This window comes from Diorhabda sublineata, chromosome X, assembly GCF_026230105.1.
Source record: "Diorhabda sublineata isolate icDioSubl1.1 chromosome X, icDioSubl1.1, whole genome shotgun sequence".
Lineage (NCBI taxonomy): Eukaryota > Metazoa > Arthropoda > Insecta > Coleoptera > Chrysomelidae > Diorhabda > Diorhabda sublineata.
Window position 1 is genome coordinate 11,061,150 of NC_079485.1, and position 26,541 is coordinate 11,087,690.

Sequence of the window (26,541 nt, forward strand, 5' to 3'; positions counted from 1 at the left end):
ATCGGAGATGCGACTCAATAAGGGCATAATAAACTGTTATAGAAGTGAATAAATTTAGTTCTTGGGAAACTGATATTAGTGCAAAACAGGCAGATCTTAATTTTTTAGATGAAGCAGCAATATGTAACTCCCATTTCAAAGAATTGTCTACAACAAGCCCCAAGAATTTTACAGATTCATTGTCGTCATTGGTGGTGTTATGTACAATTTTAATCAGTATAATATTGAGTTTTGTACTTGTTAGAATGTGTTAGAATAAAAATTTCAATTATTGACCATCGTCAGTTTATTTATTATGCAAGAGTTTAATGCCTCATAATTTGCTTTGCTCTTCATTTATTCTGGTGTTAACTATGTTTTCAGATAGTATTGTTTCATCTATTACTTTCATTAAGCTTATTTTGATTATATCTATAAAAATATTCATAATTGGTTCTAACAGAATTAAAACAACTGAATAATAACAATGAATGAAAAATTGTGAACATATTTTTTAGGCTGAAGAAAACTTATATTTTTGTTTAAGATGGAATCATACATTGACATTCTATAATCTCTATATGTAAGCTGGGACTACATGGATATTTAGCCTAACTCATATCTCGAAAGCAAAGTATTATGCTAGCTTGACGAGTGGAATCTTGGAATTGGTTTATTTAATGATCCTATTGATGATATTTAGTGTTTCATATTTGGAAAAATCTTCATCTTAATTGGATTTAACCAACCTTTTGTCGCCGAAGAAACATTTACTGTATATATTTTTATTGTTAATTGAAAAAGGCAAACTATACGACTTTTAGATGGCATATCATTGTACGACATATTATAAATTAGTATGAGTTGTAAAGCTAGATCTCTAGATGTGCTCATAAAGTTAATTTAATTACTTTTAATTTCATAAACTGTATAATTAGGATTTTAATATTTTAGTTTCAATTAAATTCAATTTAGATATCTGATTTAAAGTGCAATAAAACCCACACATGAAACATAAATTGAATTTCTTATGAAAGAACATACTGTCTTAAAACTATAAGACATTTATTGGTAACCAAATATAGATATGTTATTGTCAACAATTCTAGTAAATGGTTATTGTAAATGTACTTTTTCAAATCGTAAAAAGTAATAAAATGTACCAATGATTTGTCTCTAAATAGAATCAGTGGAAGATTTGGTGAGAAATAGTCTGCAGCCGCTGTACGGTGTTTTCTAAAAAAATAGGATAATCCATTTTCAATTCGTATGTTCCAGAAATGATTGAGTGTTTACTCTAACTTTATAGCGTAATTTCCTGAATCTAGTAACTACAAAAAAGGGATTATCCACCCACACCATACACTTTCAGTTTCAGTAAAATTGAATTTGTTTACATATGTTTGCTTTCCTTTGCTAGGTCCTTAAATCCCCAACGTTTATAATACTTTTCATTCCATTGGAATAGATACCGTGACGATATTTGCTCTTCAATTGCTGTTTCTGATTCGAGCTAGTAGGTGTAATATGAAGCCCCGGAGGATATTGAATCAAAAGTTGTACCCAATTACGTAAAACTTTTTGGATGTACGACTGTAATCAAAGTTAAAGCGTTTTTACACACATCGACATGACCCGGTACGACAACAACAACGATATTTGCGGATGGTTATTTCTATTATGTGAATAGGAAATAGGACGAATTGATATGTAGATATTGTGTCATTGCCGGAAATGTCGGTAAGCAATGGTTTCTTAACTAGAGGGAAAAATTCATATTTTAGAATATAATCCCATACTTTCAAAATCTCTTCTAAAATTACTCAAATAGTGCAACGTATTTTCGAACATATTCAAAGTTGCTGTTAGTTTAAGATAGATATCAATTTGAAATAATGAACCTTTTCTCAATATACCTGCCAATTTTTCATCGATCGATTGACGTGATAATATGTGGGAGGTTGGTCGATGACTATGCTGATAATGGAAGCAGATCCTATCCGTCGGCGATGAATTGATTCTATTAATAAATGCTGATAATACAATGTCAACTTTTCCGTGAATTCGCATGTCAAAAAAACTATTTTCTAAGGAGACGAACTCGTTTATGTCACTTTGGATACATCAACAACTTCTCTATAATAAAGAATTTTGTTTTGACTTTTCGTCAAAACAAACAAACACGAGAACCTGAGTTTATCTATCGTTTTTGAGAGCAAATACTATTTAGGGCCAGTGACCAGAAAGAAAATAGTAGTCAACTTTAGGATTAGGATCCCAATCCTAGCGTGGAATAGGTCACAGGACAATAGAGACAACAGTAGACATATTTGGAAAGAAATCAATTATTGGAATAATTCACGAAGGAAAATGTACACTTGGGACATAATCGATGAAGATCTAATGAATACATGAACCTACGTGGGAATACGTGTAGTGGGAGTTTTTGGAGGCATTACCGCGTAAAGACACCATGTTTAGCAGAGATTGTAGCATGCATATTTTGCTATGCAGAGCATTATACCTGGGGTGTACGAAATGAAAAATTAACATCTTTACATTCCCAATGCCACAGTAAAACAAGGGGGACACAATATTTATTTCTTTTTGGTGGTATTGTATATGATAACCCGAACTATACATACATGCCCTAGTTGATATAATCTCATTAAAACGTAAGCACTTGTCCTAGCATTTTTTTCCGCTATTTATTGGTAAAGTAAGTATTTTTGTGATTTTGGCAATCTCCGTACTACTCTAAATTCCATTTGCGTTTCTACTTGCCATCTGTCAAGTTTTTTGAGAATAGCTCCTTCATGGAGATATTCCTCCTTGATAATATATTTGTCCAGATTAGTGAATTTGATTCAAATTTCAATAATTCACAATGTTTAGAAGTAGCTACCCAGCTCATAAAAGTTGAACTTCAAATCAAACACTCTGGCGATATAAATTCACGAAGTTATTAGTTGCTTGGAACGATTTGCCACATACAGAGATCGACAACCACTTTTTGCAGATACCTACATATTTATTGAGCTACAGTGCCATCAAATAATATTAATTTTTCTGAATACCTAAAATTTATTACGAGTGTAATTTACTATTTTATTCTTGATGTAAGTATATCACATTACCAACAAATCAAGGACAATAAATTATTCTTTATGGGTGTGGAACTACAGATAAAAGACCAGTATATATTTGAAAAATATGACTGGACTAGTTCTGTTGAGGACAATTTTAAACAGGCACAATCGAAACATGTGTTCATTTTTCTATTGTTGTTGAACGTCACTTCTCAATTAAAGGAGGTTTTGTATTGAAAATATTGCTATAGACGTTAAAGCGTGGAAGAAACATCTTAGGTTTATGCTATAATGTGACAATAAATTCAGTATATTGTCATTATTGATTTCTTTGTATTGTTATACGTTAGACCTACCGCACTCTTAGGTAAAGAGTATGACGCATAAACGTAAGAAAATTATACATGGCAATAAAGTAATAAATATTAGTCACAAATGTTATTGTTGAAAGGAGCAATAGTCAGTAGTTGTTGACAATAGAATTGTTGAAAAGTCTGTGAATAAATAGTGCAGGCCAATAAGTAAAAATAGTTCTTTATTTTAAAATATTTACACTTTGTAGATTTAGTATTCGAAACATGCCCATATTTTACAAAGCAAGATTTACCGAAGCCTCTAATATATATATATACATATATACATATATATATATATATATATATATATATATATATATATATATATAAATTTCTTATTTCTTAGACCTTTTAATATATTAATACTAAATGTTCTTGATTTTAAGTCTCTTCTGTTTGAAAATTGGTATTTAATGATTTTTAAAAGATAGATAAAAATTGACGTTTCGACTTTTCTTTAAGTCTTTATCAAAATATTATATTTGATTATTAAAATTAGAATAAAATTAAAATAGAACTTTGTTCTAATAAGGAAAATTAATTTTTCCTTGATAAACTTTGGCTGATAGATCTATCCATCTATTAAATCATAAATTTAGATGCTTCGCTATCCAAAAAGCATAAACTGCATCGAAAAAAAAATAATTAACCGGAAAAAATGATAAATAACATATTCAAGAAAAGGATAAACAGATACTACAATCAGTTAAAAAACAAAAGAGAAACGAAACATCAAAACATAAAACAGTCTGCCGTACCATATATATATATATTTATATATATATATATATATATATATATATATATATATATATATATATATATATATATATATATATGTATATATTTTTCTGTATATTATAGCATTCGAATTATTCTAATCCATAAATATACAATGTTGATTTCGAGAAACTTTTGTGTTTTGCTTTTCATCGGGTACATTTTGTTTCTGGATTGTTCCCTTTTTGTTTTGTGTCCTATTATATTAAACATTCGGTTCAATTATTCTCTTTTCTTGCTATTAGACTATTTCATTTGTATATGCTATTATTTGAACTGATTTGCTAACTTTTCATTCATTTATCGGGATATTTCTCGTCATTTTCTTAATCTTCTGTTAAACTTTTTAAAAACTAAACTTTAAATTTTTAATCTTTATATACATGGAGGCATTTCAACCTAACTCATCTAAATAAGAAAACTTATAACGTAATTACCTATCTATTGTTTCTTGACAGAAATATGTTTTCAATGTTTGGAATTCTTGTTGGGATTATAATTTATAAAAGTCATCATGAAGTTATCGTATAGGGTATGTTATTGAATAAAAAAAAATCGGACTGTCCATTCGTCAGCAATAATCCCCCACAAGAAATGCTCTCGTGAACAAACATGTCCTAATAAACTTCAACTAAAACCTGATATCAATCAAATTATATTCCAAAAGATCTTATCTTCTTTCTGTGCATAAAACACATTCAATAGACATTTTTATAAGGATTATATTTCTCACAAAGAGGATGATGGTACTTTAAACATCCAAGGCACATACCAGTCTAACTGTTAATAAGGTATATCATTATCCCTTTCCAAAAGGGAAATGCACAATGTCAAGATACAGTGTAGTACAAAGACTTCACAATATATGCCCATTTACATAACTCCTTAATGAAATGTATCGTTGCATTCCTATGTGACATGTGATGAAGTACCTACCTTTCTGAAAAATAAATATAATAGAAACTGTAATTTCTTGTTTAACTATATTATGCAATAATAATTAACAATAACGAGGACTTGGTTAAGTAAATTCATTTCCAAAAAAAATAATAATTATCATATAAAAAAATATTTACTGTATTTAATGTATTTCAATAAAATACTACAGCAACAAGTTGAAAGAATGCTGAAAATGCAAGCTTTTTAACACCATCAGATCTGTATGTAAAAAAAGGAAGATATATAAGAAAAACTCAAAATTGGGTCGCTGAAATACATATTTTTTATCCAAAAATAACTCATTTGATTAATGTTAATACTAATTTTTGTAGAAAAGTGTTTTGTAGACCCGTTCCACTTACCAAATGCAAATTCATTTTAACAAGTATTCGTTGTTTGAATGATTATGGGACATCTATCCGAAAAGCAAATGTGAGGCCGATCGACCTTTGTCAACAGAAACATCCTTATAGTTATTTTCATGTACGAGGGAGTGATAAAACTAATTACTAATCCAAAACTATAGTAAAAAGGTTTGGACTGTAGAAAATCCCAGTGTATGGAAGATTACAAATTTTCTTTTATTTTAATTCGAAGAATTTGTTATATTCTTAACAGTTCAGTTTAGGTGCAACTTGCAATGAGCAGTATTAAGAATTCTAGAATGATTATGAAAAAAAAATTGGAAGGGCCACGGAAACGCTGAAAAATTGGTCCTTCAACAGTTAATGAAAAAATATTTATATTTAATTGTTTTAAATCACTTACAGAAAAACATTTATGTAAAAGTGTTGATGACACAGAGTAATTAGTTAGTAGTACGCTGGTGGTGGGAAATCTATGATTTACAGAGTTGTTGAAAAAGAAAATAATTTGGAAGAAAGATTTCGACGGAAAGTATAGAAAGGAATTTCCGACAGTACACAAAGTTCTTATAAGGTTCGAGAAGATAAGGATTACCCTGAACTGAGTCGGACTTTTAAAGGTAATAGGTTTTTGATAGAAACATTCTAGAAAGTCTATGCCAATAGAAAAAAACAATATTCTACTATGGAGAAGAAATTACCTAAGGACTACAAAAGAAATAAGAAATCAAAGATGATATAAATTTTATTCAGATAAAATATGGAACAATGAGAGCATATACATCGAATTAATTTTGATTATATGAAACAGTTACAATTCGAAAACAGGCTTTTCAAATAATTTATCACCTGGTTTTTATCCACCAATGGTGAAGAGGCGCGGATCTATATCGGTTTTGCTAAATGTGGTTTTTTTATTTTTGAATCTACCAGTTCCGGTGACTACTATGAGGACATGAATGCTGATTTTTTTAAAGAATAGTTCGAAATGATTGATCTTCTTCCTCAGAACTGTATGATAGTAATGAAAAATGCAAGTTGCCTCTCGACACTTTTAGAAAAATACTTCCACAACCAAGAGGTTAAAAAAAGATTTACGGAATTGACTAAATTTAAAGAATATTAATTGTTCTGCGAGAAAAGAACTGTATTCTTTGTGTTTCCTTCATAAAGAGAATTTCAAAAAATATGGAAATGATGAAATCGCAGAAAATCCTGGAATGACGGTGGTTAGATCTCCACCATATCATTGCGTACTAAACCCAATTGAACTGACATGGGTACAGAAAATTTTTTTGAAATGTGTTATGCTAAACAGTTGTTTTTAGAGGCTGTAAATAATGTGATGCGTGGAAAATGTTCAATTAATCATACGATTAAAGAAGAAGAGGAAATGAGGGAGTTGAACAATATTACTGATGAAATGATCAAGTCTGTGATTGTGAGTATTGATTGCATCAGTTCATCTTCTGATTCCACTTCTGATTTTTATTTGTAAGAAGTAGCTCTACTTAAACTGGTGAGTTTTTGTATTAACATTATTCTTTATGAACGTAAATTTTTTAAAAAATGATACCTATCTTTATAACCATTATAATACAAAGTTGTATATACCTGGTGGAAAAATGAAACATTTAAGAGAAAATTGATCTTTTTTACCATTAGCTGTTTTGAAGTTATAGGCTGGTTAATTAATCGCAAGAAGAAAGGCAAAATCCGTTGACAAGTTTCCATCTTGTTGGATCTATTAGGAATGGTTTTTCTCATTCCATAGCTCTATTTCAATCTGAAGCTAACATGAGCCACTACCGTTACTTGGTTGGCTATGCACGCACCAGCGGATTCTATCTGACGCCATCCTCACTCCCGTTTGCGAAGCATATGGTAGGTGTTTTTAGACGTAGCCACCGATAGTGTGATTAAAATTTTGTAGATATATTATGTGCGTCTAATATATTGAAAGATAATTATTTCTTTCACTGATTTCCAATTTTAATAATTCTAGTACATCTTCAGAGGAAATATTATTGAATATTTATAATTTCTCGTTTTGCGCGTCTTTATCTGCTATCACCTCTTCTTTTGTTTGAATTCGTTTTCATAGTTTGGATAATGTTTTTGCAGGAATGGGCAGACGGGTGATGTGAGAAATCTATTTTTTAAACAAATAAGGTCGTTTTGCTTCAAGTTCGACATCAAGACGTGTCATCAGAATAGCAAAATATTGACCAGTTAATATTTTCCTCACTGGCCGGAAAAACGATATTCATTTGCTTGAAAACATGTTCCTCAAATATCCATTTTTTGTGCGAGCGACCTTTTGATCACCATTAAGCGATCGTGGCACCCACTTTGAAAATTGTTGTTTTATATATAACTGTCATGCAAAATATTATATACTAGTTCAGTTGAAATATGTATTTAATTAGCTATCTTGCGTACTTAAATTGGACGAAGCACGGAAGTTATTAACCATCATCCGTCTTTATTTGACCCCTCTTACAAGCATATTACTATTTTTAAAAATACCTATATATATATATATATATATATATATATATATATATATATATATATATATATATATATATATATATATTCACTCACATAGAAAGTTAATTGCTACAAAGCGGCAGTAGTTAAAGTATCCTTTATCGGTTAGTGTCCTTTCAATTGAGAAAACCTACATAAAGACTCTGCTTTTGTCGGAGGTCTTCAGTGAAGCCGTCAACACAAATATTTTACGATCCCACATTTTACCTTGTTTTGGAACAAATTGGGAGTAATAGAGAAACACCGAAAACCGTAGAAAGACGACGTCGCTTCTTTTTATACGATAGATTAACCAATTCTACTGTCACAGTCAGAATACCTATAAATCTATCACACCAATAAAGCTTTTCTCTAAAGTTTACTTTGTAGCTCAATGCAATTTTAATGTATTTTTGTTTCCGTCAGGTAATTTAAAAAGTAACTGGAGTCACTTCATTGCTTTTCAAAGTATTCCGTAGTTTACAACACGAAAACGTACAAAACTACATATAATGAATTCCCATTTTTTAGACATCTTTATTGTAAGACTTCAAAAATAAGAGAACAAGAGTTTGTCGGGAAATATTCACAAGAACAAAGCTTATCGTGAGCTTAAAAGCTCGATCTTTTGAATTGGATTTTAAAAGAGCAGACATACTTTAGAACGCATTTAAACGACTACTGGCATTCAGCTATTTGTACTGATTGAAGACAAAATTTAGCATATAACTTTTTTAAAAGAATTGTGAATGATATTGTGAAAGATCACATTGACGCGATTTGATTGAATTAAATTTTAAAATATGTATAAGTATAAATGAAATATGTTACTTACATTGTATTGACAGCCAATTAACAATTGAAAATATCAATAACATTATAATAGCATGATACAGTAAAGAAGAACTCAGAAGGTCATTCATTGATAGGTTTAAATATGTCACATATCAACTCATGAGCCTGAAATATTTAAACCAAAACAGTCAAATAATATATCAATTGTTTCTTCAAAACTGTGCATATTTTATTATTCATACTTGGTGATGGCTTTAAGTATAGAAAGCTATATAAAAATTTGTCAAAATATAATATCCATCTCCTACCAAGTGAGTACAAAAGGAACTAGATGTTCTTCTTAAATTCTAGGCCACTGGCAAAATTGAAATTTCGTAATATTTTTTTATGTCTCTTTTGATCTAATCTTTATTTACAGTTAAAAATTGGCCTACAAGATTGCCTGTGTTCAAATCTGTAGGTATATAACGTAGTAGGATTTGCCATCACAAGGATTCATTCGTTAAAAGAACAAAACAAGTTTGCTGTTTAAGTTTCAATATGAATTAATACACTTTAAAACATAAAAGTTTTAACAGTACAATTAATGTAATATAAACTATGTTGAATAGCATACAACTTGAAAATAATGTGGTTTAATAGCTGATTATTTTAAAATTTAAAACGCGGAATATCCTCAGTAAAAATAGAATAGAAATAACTAACCAATACTACTTCAATATCGAAATATGCAAGAAATTGCTTATACTAAATTTTCAATGTGCCCCATTCGACTCGATTAGTTTTTTTATTATGTTACTAGAATATTTCCTGATTTTGAACAATATTCATGGCTGATTAACCAAGAAATTTAGAAGTTTATTCATTTGATTCCACACTTCTGGCGACTATTACTTCCTTTGGATTAGAATGACTTGATATGCCCCCAATAATAAACATCTTTTAGATGTTTATGCTGCTGGTCTAATTACTCGGAAATAGATCGTTTAAATTACACTATTTCGAAACATTCTGTACCAATAATTTTGAATTCATATCAAAAACAAAACTACTGAGGAACATGAGGATTGTAAATTTTCCAACTTCGACTAATTTCTACCATAGAAAGAGGTCTATGAAGAAAAATCCCACCTTACCCTTTTCATTTCCTTTGATGAGGAGCGGATACTGACTGAGAACAAAATTTGATTTAGTTCCAAAGATGTAGAAAAATACCCAAGCATATTTAAAACAAGAGCCAATAAATTTTCATATATTGTCTTAAAATGCACCATATTTCAGAGCAGGTCTATGTTTTATTTGAATATTTTAGTTTGAATCTTCATTTTTTTGACGCGGGATTGAGTGTTTAAAATGTTTATACACTATACTATTCAACCTGTATATTGAAAAGATTCCAATCTGTAAGATATCTTCCAACCTACAAAATTACATTCCATTACATGAGCTGAAATAGAGAGCCAACTTTAATACCCATAAAATTTTTCTAAATATGACATTACAAATAATGAGATAACAGGTATGATTTATATGCTAGCAATTATGCAATAACAATGCAAAATGACTTAATTCAATGGTATTGCCTATTGTTGGGCGTTTTTAATACCTCCATAAATCTTCTATAACGTAAATCAATCAAAAATATGACAGGAAATAACCACATACTTCAAACATTTTATTGGAGGATTATACAATAAATGAAATTTTATTATACTGTCACATTCACACCAGATTATTATTTTGACACCGCTATCCAATAACTATTTCTCAGATAAATAAATATGTAGAAATATTCGAAGAACCCATGAAAAGCTAGAATATAAGAGTTTATAACACCAAATTACAAGTTCCTTTTGAGTCAAGTAGAGAAGTGAAAATATACATTGCCTTCCATAAAGTGAAAATAAAATTAAATTGAAAACATTTTTCCAAAAACCATATTCTATTTAAAATACACTAAAAAATAAAAACTTTGGTTTGAATTTGGGTGCAATTAATCTATAATTATAATGTTAATAATATATGCTGAAGATGACTAGGTTAAAAAGTATAATCGTCAGCTTAAGTCGCAAACCACGTAACGTCATTTTTTTTCATTTATCAACATTTTGATACCATTAGATAGATAATTCCCGAACGTATCTAATAAAAAAACTAGTAACGACAAAAAAATCCGTTCCAATTTGAAAGTCTACATAAAAAACCTCTTAACTCTAGACCGCCATTTTGTTTAAAGCTAACCGCACTCTATGTTAATTTACTTGACCTGTTTTTTTTTTTCAATTATTGTTTCGGATTTTGATATCTGCTACTATTTCAATCCTCCAAAAAAATGTTAAGTCTCAATTTAATTTCTTCCATTGTTTTTTGTGCCTACTGTAAAATTTGGTTGTGTGGAGATTTGCTATTAAAGCCGAAGATATTGTGAATATATAGGAACATAAAATGTGAAAGATAGTTGGTTCTGATACGAACTATCCCTATAATAATAAGCTGAAAAATCCGTTATAAAGTGAATTTTAACTTCATTGTCTCTTATAATAAAGCACAAAATGATAAATTTGAAATTATTAAAGGATCGTTGTAAGGTGTGAAAAAATATTTGAAGAATTAATGAACATAGTGATACCATAAAATGTGGACGTTTTGAATTTTATCCCTCTGCTTATTAACTCACTGTATACATTAAACGCCCACACTTTATGGTATTACTATGTTCATTTATTCTTTAACTATTTTCTCACAAATCACAAGCAATTTTTCATAATAGTAAATAAATTTTTCATGTATAATAATTATGCGGCATTGCGTTAACATTACAATCTGATCATAAGGTCAATCAGTGATTTACATCTAACATCTAACTCAAATTACCACTGTGTAACTAGCTAAGGACTTATTCAACAGCATCCTTAGATTCATAATACATTTTTTACACTAATTAACGTACACCTGAATACACTGCTTTTAATAAATTCACTTCACCAACTCGAAAATTTTAATCTTCTTGAGTGTTCTCTCTTAATGACAATGAATTTTAACTTTACTCAATATTTGATTTTCAGCTAACCATTGGAAGGTAAACTATTTCCACTATATACCATTTTTCATCAGATTAAAAATATTTTTACAGTAGAAATGTATAAGTTTTTTATTAAAAATTGACTTAATGGGATTCGATGTGGTAACCATAGGATTGTAAGCCGCATTCACAAATCATTGCGTGATCAAAGCTATTTTACATTTGAAACCCAATTTGTTTCTTATAATCGATTCATTTCTTGTATTTTATAATCGATTCATTTCACAAAAAATCGTTATGATTTCCTATAATCACGGCAATTTAATTACAATTATTATTAGAGAACGACACAAATATATAATAGAACATTGATGAATAAATATATAAACTAACAGAGTAAGTTAGATGGTTAGTAAAGTGTGGCAACAGCTTAAATTTCAATGCAGAAGCAAATGTATTTATAGAAAAAATTGTTAAACCTGTGTAAAAGTTTATTCACATTATAAACACATCGATATTATCCATCTCCAAATATATTATGTCAAGCATATTATTTGAATGAAACTTTACTTATCACTACGAAATGTCATGTTGCCAGATTGTCAAGTGTGCAACCAGCACAGTTAGTTTTCATTTGCGAACCCACCCGTATACAACGTTGCAAATCAATATATATATATATATATATATATATATATATATATATATATATATATATATAGTTCAAATGTTGGAAGAATTCTGATTCATCACCTGTGAGTTCTTTGTAAAGTCAAGTACTTCCCTCCTATGTTTGTTTACTACTTGTACTAACCTTGATGTCACAGACGTAAAACACAGCATTCAGTTTGTAATATTGGAACTATTGGTGATATTCATATTGAACACTCTGTTGCCACTACTACATCAACACTCAGCACTGTCTGACGTATATTTCAATAAACTAGTTATCATATTCAAATATCGCAGACAATTAGCTCACCTTCCGTCCCTGAAGACCATGACTTGATTATCGGAGCGCGCGACGGACAGGATGATTGTAAGGGTTCCTGTACTGGCAGTAAATAGTATATTTCGCACAGTTTTCTTGAAACAAATTTTTAATGATCCAATTAAGAGAGAAATTCGGACGATTTGTGTAATATTCATTCAGTTATACCAACAAGTTAACTTATAAAAGTTATTGGCTTTCTACACTACCTTTAACTTGTGGAGTAAAAAACGAATTTTATTTCAACATCATATCTAACGGTGGATTTACTTTTTAATATATTTCCTAGCTTTTAATTCATCATACCCACCCATATTCGAATAACTAATACCTTACTTTTCATTTGAAGATAAATTATCCCGTAATTTGGTTTATCAGTCAACTCATAGCATTTCACTTATTTTCTTCAGCTTAATACTAGAGATTAGATACAATTTCCCCAAATATTACAATCATAATGAAAATAAATTCATTAGTTACCTAAAGTTTCGAATTCAATTTTTATTACAGACATATCAGATATAATTATCAATCTATAAACTATCGTCTCAAAATTTGGCAACGGAAGAGCTTCAATTTCGAGTATGTTGCTGTATAAGCTATATATCGTTACAGAACCGCAATATCACATTATATTAGCCAATTTCAACCTACACCGACACAAATACTATTGACCAAACATAATCTGTAATTAATCCCAGAGAAGTTTAGAGTGACTTCTAAGGCAATTGCAGGTAGAGATATCAATTAATTTGCATACGATGTTGTGTTTGTCTATATATTTAGATCAACCAATAGTGAAATAATGTGCATGGATCAATAGATCTGCTGATTAAAATAGTAAATATTAACCGGTTCACACCTAATTAATATTCATAGGACTTTAACAGAAAATGCCAATGAAATATAGAACCGTAGCATGAATCATAAAATTCATCCTAGATCATTTGAAAGAGCACGATTCCACTAAATAAATAAGTTTTATTCCAATATTGGAATTATCCATGTGTTTCTGTATTTCTTCACAACAGTTTGCTTTCTCCGCTATCTCAATATTCATAATCCATAGATCCGCAACTACTGGTATTTCTACGTAGTTTTGAATCTGTCTTGAGTTATTCTATTATTTTTCTCATTGTACGCCCACAAATTTCAACCTCCATTGTATTAACTAGTGAGCTTTTCTCCTATCTTTTGTCTTATAATACTATCTTGATACATTTACTATATCATATAGGTACAGATTTTTAATTTTTCATTGATAATATGTGAAAATTTCAATGCCTCAATTTAAACATAATATGGAGTGCGACAAATATAAAATTCGTGCATTGTTATGACGTTATTGGAAAAAGAATTTGAAGCATCTACGGCATATCTGGAATTGAAGGGGCAGACAAAGTTGATATGCGAACGGCACAGCGTTGGTTTAATCGTTTTAAAAGTGGAAATTTGACGCTTGAAGATCGTTCGCGCTTAAGTCGTCCACCTGCGTGGGTTATTGAGGAAACCTGTGGAAAAACCAACCTAGTATCGGTACTCGCTGGTTATCGGTTTCCCTTCTAAATATACCATACATCACAATTTCCAATTATTAGGTAAGATCTATAAAAATTGTCGATTGCCACACAAATTAACTTAAGTTTTATAAGACACATTTTTACTTGTGATAAAAAATGGATTTTTCTAAACTATTAAGATTTAGTGTACTTTTGTACTATTATCAATGACAAGGTATGTAGTGGACAGCTAATGTGAATGTATGAGGTTTTATAGGAGAAATATACAGGTTTAGTTAACTGAAAGCTGGTGCTCTCACAAAAAGACAACGCTCATCCACATAATCCGAAAGTTACGCGGAATAAAATAGAACTTGGTATTGAACTTTTACAAAATCCAGTATTTAGTCCGGACCTTGCAATGTCAGATTACTGATCATTCAGATCTTTGGCGAAATTCTTGCGTGGGAAAAACTTTAAAACCAAAGTAGATATTGAAAATGCAGTGAGACAATTTTTTAATAGAGGCCCGAAGAATAGTTCTATTAAGGTCTCAAAGAGCTTGTTGTACTTGCTGTTCGTTGGGTTAAAGCCATAGAATACAATTAACTATACTTCGAATATTAAGGCTAAGTGACAGACAACCTCTTTATTTTCCATGAGCTTTTTCTTCTGCATCATCTTTATTGACCACTGAGTGTGGATTAAAGCTTTATAAATCCAAAATTTTATATTGTTCAAACAATGGAACGTACTTATTTTTTGGGTTACTCCCTTCTCATATCAGAACCAGAGTTTTGTTAGCTACTAGAAGAATATGTTTTTCTGGTAATTTGACATATTCGTCTCTCTTACGTAACTGAACCACATTTTATGCTACCTTGGAGATGACATTCAGACGTAAGTACTCGGATCAACCTTGCTTAGAACAGGGTGTTGGTATTTGAAAACACCCTTGTGAGTAATCTATTACAGAGTTTTGCATATTAAGGATACCAAAATTTTCTATAATTTTCAGATTTGTGGCCTTCAGTCTGATTGAACTTTTTCTAGAAAGATACATACGACATAGAGAAGTCAAATAAGAGAAATTATTAATAAATAAAAGAGAGCGTGTTGGGAAAACGCCTGGACACATAGATTTGTATTTTCAATTGCGCAATAGAACAAAATTATATAAGTTGTGTCATGTGACAGGGGCCAATACCATTTTTCTTATTTTAAAAGCAACACTCTGTTTATTATTTAGATTCATCATAAAACTCTAGCCATAATTTATGTACATATCTTCAATAGTTTCGGAAAGATTCATATTTATTACAAAAAGTGACATAAAAGAAGGAAAATTATTTTATATCACAAAATTCTCTGCATTACACTAAATACTTATTTCCCATTTAGCTCTTGGTATTGAGATAATAAGCAATAGTCATTCTAGCGACCCTTTGTACTGATATGATTTAAATGGAATATAAAAAAGTTTTGCTTATTTTCGTTTAAATCTAATGTCTTAGGAGCTTGTCGTCTGCCTAAATAACAGTAGTGATGAATGTGCTATTGTGGTTTGAATTTCGTTGACTGTACGTAATAATATCAGAAAAATAAGCATTCTGGAAATAATAGGTTATGGGGATAACACCCGACACAAATTGAAAGATCGAACACCGCTCTATTAACAAATCAATGTCCGACAGTACCTGAACCAAAATTTTCCAAATCAGTTAATGGGAAGCCTCGGATCGATAGATAGATTGACCAGTACGATTTCCTGATCTGATGTATGAAAAACTGAATTCCTCAACTTGGATGACTATTTATCAACGAATTTATTCTATTTGGCTGTTCCACTCCGTAAAGCCTAACCAAATGAAAAAGATTTATTTAAGGAAAACTCGTTTCATTTAACTTAACCTGTAGAGACCAGTACCGTTAATGGTTAACTATTTGAGGAACTGTGGAATTAATTCTAATTAGATTTTGAGTGTTTAACAAAACTTCTCTAGCTGGTTATTTCATACTTCAATGGTTGGTGTACAATGTGGCACGTCTCATGTCCTTATGTCCTTTTTTTATTGGAGGACATGAAAGACAATAGTAGTAACAAATTTTAAGGCCTCCGTTGAATATTGATTTTAATACTAACCATGTTGAAGTGGTTTAGCTTCGCAAGCAATAAATTTTGTGATTTTATGTTCAGTGGTATTCTGACGATATTTAACATTCTGAAATTGTATGATTATTATTCCTAGTTAATTTTTCGGGATGTTTCTACAGTATCTCTCCTGGACTAGTTAAAAAAGTATATTTCAGAAATTCTTTATTTAGGTTGATGGCAGAATTACAATCAGGCCTTCTGTGTCGACGTATTGTTTTTTTTTAATTCTTATTACTTCTTTTCCTTTTGGAATTGAAGTTTAGGCGTTTGAATAATTATTGTGACTGAATTACTTCATTGACCACTAAGTAACTACTTTGAACAAAATTATTTATTTACTACTTAAATGTCTTCGTATTAGTATCTAAAACATTGTATTTACTCATGTATAATGTTCGTGACGTCAAGATAAAGATCAAATCCATCGACTTGAATGTGAATCAAGCTATCTACGACGACATTGCATTTTTTCATTTTTCTCTGTGTAGAAATGAATATTACGGATCTGCATTTATTGGTGATACACAACATACCGAATGATTTGTAACACTTGGATATATATGGATACGTACATGGCAGTTTATACAAGCAATTACGTTTTACAACTTTAATCAGGATATAATGAACTGCAAGTCTATTAAAGCCTTATCGGTTCGCTTTGAAATATATAGTGGATCAAACTGTCATTTAAAACCAATACATGAAAAGGTCTTCGTTATGCACATTTGTGAATTTTAATTAGTATATTCGCATAAAATGCTTTATGGCATAAACGGGTCCGGAAGATAATTATTTACGATTCAATAATTTTGTGCAGGTGTGAATAATTGATTCCCATATTGCACATCAAATTTATAGTTATTAAATTTCTTGTTATAACAATAGGAAATTTCTACACAGCCAAAATTCATGTTTAACATCATTATAATTCCAATCGTTAGCTGTTATTCGCTATTTTAAATTTGTTTTCTGTCCACAACTTCACATGTTCTAGGAATAAAATTTGTTAAGAGTGCATTTCCAACTCTACATTTTTTCTCTATGTTTTTCATATGGTTTGATTCAACATTTTCCACAGACCAGTTATCTATTAAAAAAACATATATTCGAACTTTTAGTAAAAATATATCTATAATTATACTTCTAAATAACTTCAGAACAATTCGATGATTCAATGGTCCTTATACATTCTTGTCGACATTTACCTTGCCCATTTTGCATAAATGTGGTTGGGTTATGTTTTTACAGTAAAAAGTCAAAAATAGTTTAATTACTCACTTCACGGTGCATTTAAAATCATGACAAAAAAGAAACGTATTAAGAATTGAATTGTTCCACACCGTCTGATACCTTCCTGTTGAGCAAATTATTCACATCATATTGAAATTCAGAGCCGGATCAATATAGATATATAAACAATTTGTATAATTTTAATTGGATTACTATATTATTATTGAATGATTTCTTTATTCATTTTTGATTTATTTTATTCTAATGAAGACATTACCTTGTTACGAAAAAGTCCGCGATATGGGCCCAGGAGCCGGACCTGTCCGGTTATACTAGAATTCTAAAATTCTAAAATTGGGCAATACATGTTTAATATACCCGGAATTCGTTTGATATTTGTTTTGGTATAAATTTTTATTATAGAAGGTGATTTGTTCACATTATTTCTTTTGTACTAATTTCTAGAAAGGTCTTGTTATTTATTTGTTACGTTAGTGTATTTTCTAGAACTTCTGAGGATTTCTTGAGTATATACACGTTTGTATAGCTGAGTGAGTTAGTTTATAATGAACAGTCATAGTGAATGGAACGAAATAAAAAAGTAACCGAAAAATTTAAATAAATTGTAGGTTAGTGTTAGAGATAAGTTAATTATTATAAGTTAGTTAAGTGTAGTGTAAGGTCTTCAAGGTGTTCATAAATTCACCCAACTAATGGAAAGAGTGTATATAAATAAGAGAAACATTACATTTTTGTTGATAAATGGAGTAGCAAAAAATGGCGATTCTATTTGATGTTTTGATGTTTTAATGATTGCTTGTCTAAAGTATCATCATAATAAATTCCTCTCTCTAGAAAACGAACATCGTAATATCGCTCCATAAACCCTGTATTAGAGAGACTATCACAATTACCATCCAAATAGTTATTGACAACAAGATGATTTATTCTGTATAGGTGAATATTATGCAGTTTCCAACAATTTTTTACGAATGTCTATCATATAACTCACGGTTTTATATTGAAGAGGAAAGCGACTATTGGGAATGGGAAATCCGATCATTTCAGTAATGCCGCCTAAACCGTGTTGTGTCCGCTGTGTTGCTCCCTATATATGCATATTGGAAATTGAATCTGGGCAATAGCGATGCAATAGCTTTCATCCGACGGTGTATAAATACCCCTGCACACTTGCACCCTGCTGCATGTGACTATGCATTCAGTCGATTCAATATGTGACAGCCTTGTTTACCGATAGAGAACGGATTATTCAAACCTGTCAACTGAAATTCATTTAGCAGTTGCCGACAAATGCTTGCTGCGGCCACCGAAAGAACTATTTGGGGTTTTATTGTACATTCATCACCTGTCAAAATGCCAATTATTTGTTAATTGTGATTTAAAGCTGCGATGGTGGAGTGTAATTAACTGTTCTCAATTTTTGTTACAATATTCACGTTTCCGTCATAACATTTAATTTCTCATTCGATTTTATTAAATCTCTGCTTCCATGAAAAATTTTCATTTCAATTCAAAATCATGTTGTCAAGTCTTAAAAAAACAATGGCATCAGTACACAATAAAACAGTGGAAAGAACAAAATTAAATATTTCATATACTATTTTATGGAGTACTAAAGCAATTCAGAACAAAAAAGTTATAGTATAATACGACGTTTATAAATAAGAAGAAAGGAAGTATAATCACGTAGGAGGATAAAGTAATAAAGAGATGGAGGTAGTAGTTTGAGGAGCTTACAAATGCATATATTGGTGATTAGATGATAGAAATAGTAAGTAATGAAGTTTCCGAGAAAATAAGGAAAAAAGAATTAGTAGCAGAATTAAAACATTAAAGCTAGGAGAAGCTCTAAGAAGACATAATATAACAGCTGAAGGGTTGAAAGTTACGGATGAAAATGGAATTTTATTATAGGAAAGAAATAATGATATTCAAATATCCCGGATTAGTTTTAATATTAATATATGTCATTAATTTAATTTATTACTGATTCTAGTAGGTACATGCATGCGCAGATAGACAATAGTACCAAGTTGTCAGTCATTCCTTCTCTGTACATCGAATAAACCAGTTGACATTCTCAGCTTAGTCTTTTATTTGGAACCAATGAAATTGAAATCACGTGCTCGGAGACATCACAGGAATGAATGAATTAACAGAATTACTAAACGAGATAATGCGGCAGGACAAAATACCTGAAGATTGTAAGCTAAAAATTATTCTATCCATATAAGAGTGGCGACAAAAGAAATTTTGAAAACTACCGGAGTATGACAATAACAAGCATAACAGCAAAAATAACGACAAGAATAGTGTATAAAAAAATGAGAAATAAGATCGAAGAAACTCTAAGGTACTCACATTGAGTGAGAAATTGATCAAATAAGTAGAGAAGATATATTTAAAATACTTAACCATAATATAGATTAGACAATTAGACAATAGCCATGAGCAATGTACAAAAATAATAAAAATGTACGAACAAACAACGCAGACTGACGGGAAAGGGATGATACAATAAAAAGAGTCAGATTAAAGAATATAATATTGGGAGGATGAAGTTAACAATTAAAAACGGAATTTATATTCGCGGATGATTTAGTATAGTTAACAAGATCGAAAGAAGATCTACACATAATCTGGAAATATATAATACGACAATAAATGAAATGAATATGAAACTATACACCAATAAAACTAGCTATGATAATAGCAAGAGACGTACATAATATTCAAATACAGGGGAAACAAATTGAGCAAGAAAAAGTACAAACAGCTAGCTGCAATAGTAAAAAGAAATGCCAGGAAATAAATAAAAAATCTGGAAAAGTGGTTAAATTATTCAATGCAATGTAAGCATAATTCTTTGAGAAGACCCACACGACGGTAAGCTGGCTTTGGATTCAATAAAAATATGCAGAATCTAACAAAAAATTTTATTTTCTAAAGCATTCAACTGTTGAGAGAACAGATAATAATCATAAGGTCGTTAAAAAGTCTAAAGTTTTTAGACGTGAGCAAATTGATACATCCCTGAAAGAAGCTAGTTTACAATTTTTTTAATTATTGTACTGATTTTTGTAAGTAGTTTTGATACTGGGAATATCTGGTGCCTTGTGACGAGATAAGTTTGTTAAAATGGTCATTGAAGGTATTCAGGAAGAGAATTAATAGTAACCGTTCCTGATACCAAAACGGATAAGGAGCGTGTTTTCTGTTATTTATATTGATTTCATAAAAATTTATCGTAAATATGCAGCTCTTCGACCAAAACATTATTATTAATCGTCGTATATTCTTGAGATACGTACAGGGAAAGTACACCGCACAATGCATACCATTGGGAAAATACCCAGTATGATTGCCAAGTATCTCAGATTACTAAATCCTAAAACATACAGGGGTCACTGTTTTCGGAGAAGTTCTGCAACGCTGCTTGCCAATACCTTGTCTAATATGTCAATTCTTAGACGTCACGGTGGATGGAAGTTCACGACAGTAGCGGAAGGGTATATAGAAAATCTATCGAAAATGAGAAGCAAATTTCCAACTCAATTTCTGGCGATATAGTATCTAGTTTGAATGTAGGCAATAACCATTATTCAGAAACACTAGATGTAGATGCTTCAACTTCTGGAGTAAATATAAGTAATAATACAAACTGTACAATTAATGTTATTATTCCTCATAAATAATATAAGTACTTATGTATTTGTTGGTATTCAATAAAAAATAATCCTTGTCTTTGTAGTATTTTAGAAATGTCAAATTGGGAAGTGATATTCAAATTAGGTGACGTGTGGTTTCGCGGCAGTTGATGTAGGTAACGGCCGCAAAATTAAATTTCGCGGACTGTAATGAGAACGCGAAATACTGACTTCGCATGCAATTGCAATTTAAAAAAACAAGGCTTCTGGAATCATGAAGCGCTCATAGTATTATTGGCCACGAGATTATTCTCAATTATGTGCAAATTAGAAAAAGTTTGCTTCTATTTGTTCCTTCCACAAACAATTCGTTCGTTTGAACGACCCATTCCATTCCTTCGTCACATTGATAGATACATTACTCATAAATATGTTGATATTGTATTTTATGGAATACCAATCTTTCTTTGGGCTCTGGGGGAATAATACGGGGTCTAATACACATAAATCTTAACCACATTCAATAGACCTATACTGAATTCGTTGTATCATTTTTACACTGTTTTTCTTTATAGAGTTAAGTTATTTTAAACACAAATCGCATTCAAATGACACAACTTTTCAATGCTTCTTATTACCTATCTTAGAAATATGAATAGGAGCCCCTCTATATCGTTGAATAAACTTCTTAAAGTTTATGTTTGCATCAAGCATTGAGAAAAGAGACATTAAATTCACTTTGTACCTATTCTCTCAAAACAATTACTTAATAATTTTTCTTATACAAAAAATGAAGCTAACCTTGGCAGCAGTAATTATTTGATCAAATATAAAAGACGGTTACAAAGTAAATCACGTTCAACCATTAGCAACATTGGAACAATACTTGTCAGAAAACCACTGAATCGTGTGGTAACATAAGGGTGAGGTATTATATTGCTAGCTATAAGGTATTGAATCAGTGAAGCAAAACATTTGATTAAACATAAACTGCTCGGAAAACTAGAAGTTTACGATATTTTATTTAATTAGAAGTAGTAGCTTATCGATTTTTAAACCTTATTTCTTATTTTCCTTATTAAATATCTTATTTCATTACCGCCATGAATATTATTTATTACACCATTATGGGGGATAATTGTATTTGCACAGTGATAATTAATATTACTAAATCAGTAAGAAGTAACAAAGTTTTTTCTCCATATTCCAAGCATTTGGTAAATACAGATTTTATACCGATATTTTGTCTTTAGTAATGACTATAGGGTGTCAATTTTGATACGTACTACCCTTTATATTTCAGCCTACATAAATCTGTTTTCTTCGCAAGATTTATAATCTGGAGACTATGTTGTATAATTTAAGTTGCACACATTTGAATAAATCTAGTAGTGCAGGAAATCTATTATCAAGCCACTTTCTAATTGCAAAAAAAAATAAAGTAGTTGACCCCATAATTTCGGAAGGGAATAAGATCTTTTTATAAAATCGAGGCAGCATCAATTTTATTTTCCAAACTAGTTGTTACTGAGGTATTTATTGTCCCTCACTAGTTAGATTGCTCCAGTAGTAATAACTGTTGTTATCATTCTTATTTAAAAAAAACTTTCTCTTATCAATATCGCGAGCGAATATCCTAGCAAACTATTATCCTTTCCAATTATTAAGTTACAATACTATTATCAAACATAGCTTGCGAACAAAAGACACCACTTAAATTCCTAGAAGTCATTATCAGTGTAGTTTTTCATTATGTTTGTTGTGAATGTTTCATGTATTGCGATAAATAGTCGACACGAATTTATGGAAACCGTTGCTAGCAGCTGAATAAATAGACCAGATTGTCTCAGAATCTAAACCCAAAATCTAATGCTTAACGAAACCAAGCTTTTCCCCTCAATATTATCCGCAGGAAGCTGGTAAGAGAATTAGATCAACCGCTGCTTTTCTGTAAACTTCGAATGTTCATGTTGCTTTTTGCAGAACAGCAGTTCGCTGGAATAACAGCATACTATTCCTCGATAAATTGCCCTTTTGTTCTGTTCGGATCGTACGAGGTTAATATTTTAGTTTTTCTCAAAATTATTTTACACCTCAGTATTCTGATGATTAAGTACTAAGTTATGAGATTTAAATCCCGAGGTTCAATCCGTTCGACCATGTGTCGGATGAGACGAGGGAATTTTATTCGGAAATTCTATAAGATTATCCCTATAAGAGTACGAAATCAGAAAATTATCCGAAGAATGATATTCAAAATCTTATACAACCCATTCTTCGTCGTTTACAAAACATTAGAAACGGAAATCATACTATTCGAATGAAATTATAATGTCTCGTATCAAATTACAATAATCACTTAAAACGTACGTAGCGAAAAAAAAATTCGAAAATAGTTCCAAATGATGTGGCCCTGATTTCAAACTCTATTTCATTCATAATAGAAATGTATCCTTAATTTTTTATAATTCTTGTAATGCAATAAAAGCAATTGTGGTGAATATGTAATAGAATATTCCATTATTTTTCGTTTTGAGAATGGTTCTTGGGAAACGGTAGATTGTAAATCATGAACATAAAATGAATTCAACGGGATTTATAATTTCAAGCTATAATTATTCCAATTATTAGTGATTATTAAAGAGCGGATTCATATGCTAAAAATTTTGATGAAACATGGACATATATATGCACTAAAAAATTTCATGCATGTTTTGTATATTTTTATTTAAAAGAATACAAATTATTTACATTTATTCATAAAGCTGGAGATACCTACAAATGGGGAATTTGTATATTATTATATACTTATCTCAATTTCTATTCAAAACTTTCTAAATTTTCTCGAAGGTTAAATATTTTTTATTTACTGTCTAAACAATGTCACCTGAAAATTTTTAAATATTTTCTTCAAATTCTTCATCAATTTCAACAGATTCTATTAAAGCATTTTTTGTTTCTCTAAATTATTTATCGTTTTTTCTACAAAACTGTGATGCATTTTGATAAAAGTTTGTTGATTTACCAACGAAGCTTTGTGCCTTTGCAATAGCAGTACTGTCCTCAGCATTAAATTTTACAAGCAATTTCTCAATTGGTACGAAACGTTCAATATAGAATATTACTGCTTCCAACCTAGTTTCCCCAATATAGAACCGAATCGTCGGAGGACATCTAATATGTTTAGCCACTCTGTTGCATCCCATAAGCTAAACAAGTCACATGAATTGAATTTAAATAAATTATTTTAAATTGTTACCTACCTGTAACCATGTGAGAAGCATCTGATATAATGAGTAATTTTTTTTTTCAGTAGGAACTATCATATTACGTGTAAAATAATCGGGAGAAATTTTCTTGGAATATTTCTCCAAAAACTTTTGAAAATAGAATGAAGTTTTTTCAGAAGTACATTCGCAAAATCATCGCCTCCGATCAATCAGCATTAATTCTTGTTGTTCATTAGATGAAGTCATGAACGACGGTCTACCGTCTAAGAGTACTTGAATTTTTTTCCCAATTATTCATCTCCTTACATGTTGACTTGTGTAGTTCTGTTCCGACATGTTAGATCACCAAAAATTTCCATTTGTTGGTACCTAGAATAAGAGAATTTTTTCAAACTTTGAATATTTGAGAACCACCAAAATATTTACCAAAACGAGAGGAGGACAACAATCTTAAAAAACTTATCATTTTTCTACAGGCTTCACAGAAGATTTTTCAATTGATCTAAGCAAGCTTGAGATAACTTCTGATTTAGAAATTTACACTCAGAAATAAAAATACTTTTACCGAAAAACTAAAAGTTTATATTTATCGACTAACAGCCATTGATGAAGTGATGAGGTAATGAATTAATGACCCCCACTGCATTTATTGAGAAAATGTTTGGGAGTCCCTAATTAACTGCCAGGAATATAGTACCCGGAAGAGGAGCGCAAACTCTATGAGTCACATTAGAACAACCACATTTTCTGAAAAATTAAGAAATTCAGCATTTAGCATATAATCCGATCTTTAATTATGATATAAAATTGCCTAAACTAAGACTATTAATAAGGAAATTCTTTAACCAATTATCTGTAGAATATTGAAATAAATATTTGTTAGAATTAATTGAATATAGTTTTCTAGATGCAATTTTATTATAAATATACTTCCATTTCATATACAAAAATACGAACCACTTGGTCTTAGCTTCGGTATTGCTGTAAGAAGTATTGCCAATACAACGAACAACAATTTCTGTGTAGGTTGTTATTCGTAATATTATTTTGCCAGACTTCCTTTCAGTTTTCACTAATAATAATATTTAAATAATTCAACATATACGTACTAAGAATTTATAATAAATACTGACATTTTACCCGTATATTCCATCAACTCTGGGTCAAAATGTTTATATGTATTGAGATAACCATCTTTCACTAAGTTAATAATATTTGAATCTATGAATAGCGAATATATTATTTTATCAATTTTTATAGCGATATACAAACGACTATAAGACACGAACATAAATTATCAATTCAGGCAAATTGAAATTTATAATTAACATTTTTTTCACCGTTGCGTTTGGGTGGAAAGTTCTTAAATGCTATTTTGATTGAAATTTTTAGTTTTGGTACTTACACAAAGATAAGTTAGGAGAATATGGAGAAAAGTCGATAAAAAAAAGTCACAAAGGAAATTGTTTTTTGTGAGAGGAGCTCTAATACGTGATACGGTTTAGTTCAATCTTCTGGTATAAATGTCACATAAATAATAGGAAGTTTTCAATAATTTCTTGATTTTCAACTTATTAAAATGAAACTGAATATCTTGAATCTTGGTACTTCACTCGACCTCTGTCTCTCTCAGTTTCAGGATCGTATTTGTATCAAGTATCATGTTTCATATTTAGATAAGATGGAGTCAAAAAACTCTTTAATATTTGCTCTGGAAATTATTTCTTTGTAATGGTTCACACAGATGTACATATCGCCCTCTTAGTAAAATTATGGCTTAATGCTGTTAGTAATCTATAGCAATTATTTCATCAACTTCACGATTTGATACACTTCATCTTCCTGATCTTGCATAATCTATTGAAGCTATGAACTATGAACCACATGTATATTTGGGGTTTAGTATCTACC

General features: G+C 30.3%; 1 long non-coding RNA gene across 3 annotated transcripts in view; it reads right to left on the reverse strand.

Annotated features, from left to right (window-relative positions):
- Nucleotides 1-26,541, reverse strand: part of LOC130450920 (uncharacterized) — a 45,242-nt gene that overhangs the window by 12,317 nt on the left and 6,384 nt on the right. Inside the window, exons 2-4 of one of the 3 annotated variants that reach the window (XR_008910644.1) lie at nucleotides 25,057-25,377; nucleotides 24,664-24,999; nucleotides 24,109-24,609 (exon numbers count right to left, since the gene is read on the reverse strand). This is a non-coding gene — a long non-coding RNA (uncharacterized LOC130450920). Of the gene's footprint in view, nucleotides 1-24,108; nucleotides 24,610-24,663; nucleotides 25,000-25,056; nucleotides 25,378-26,541 lie in introns of those variants that run through there. The other 2 variants (XR_008910643.1, XR_008910645.1) reach the window with 2 other exon arrangements.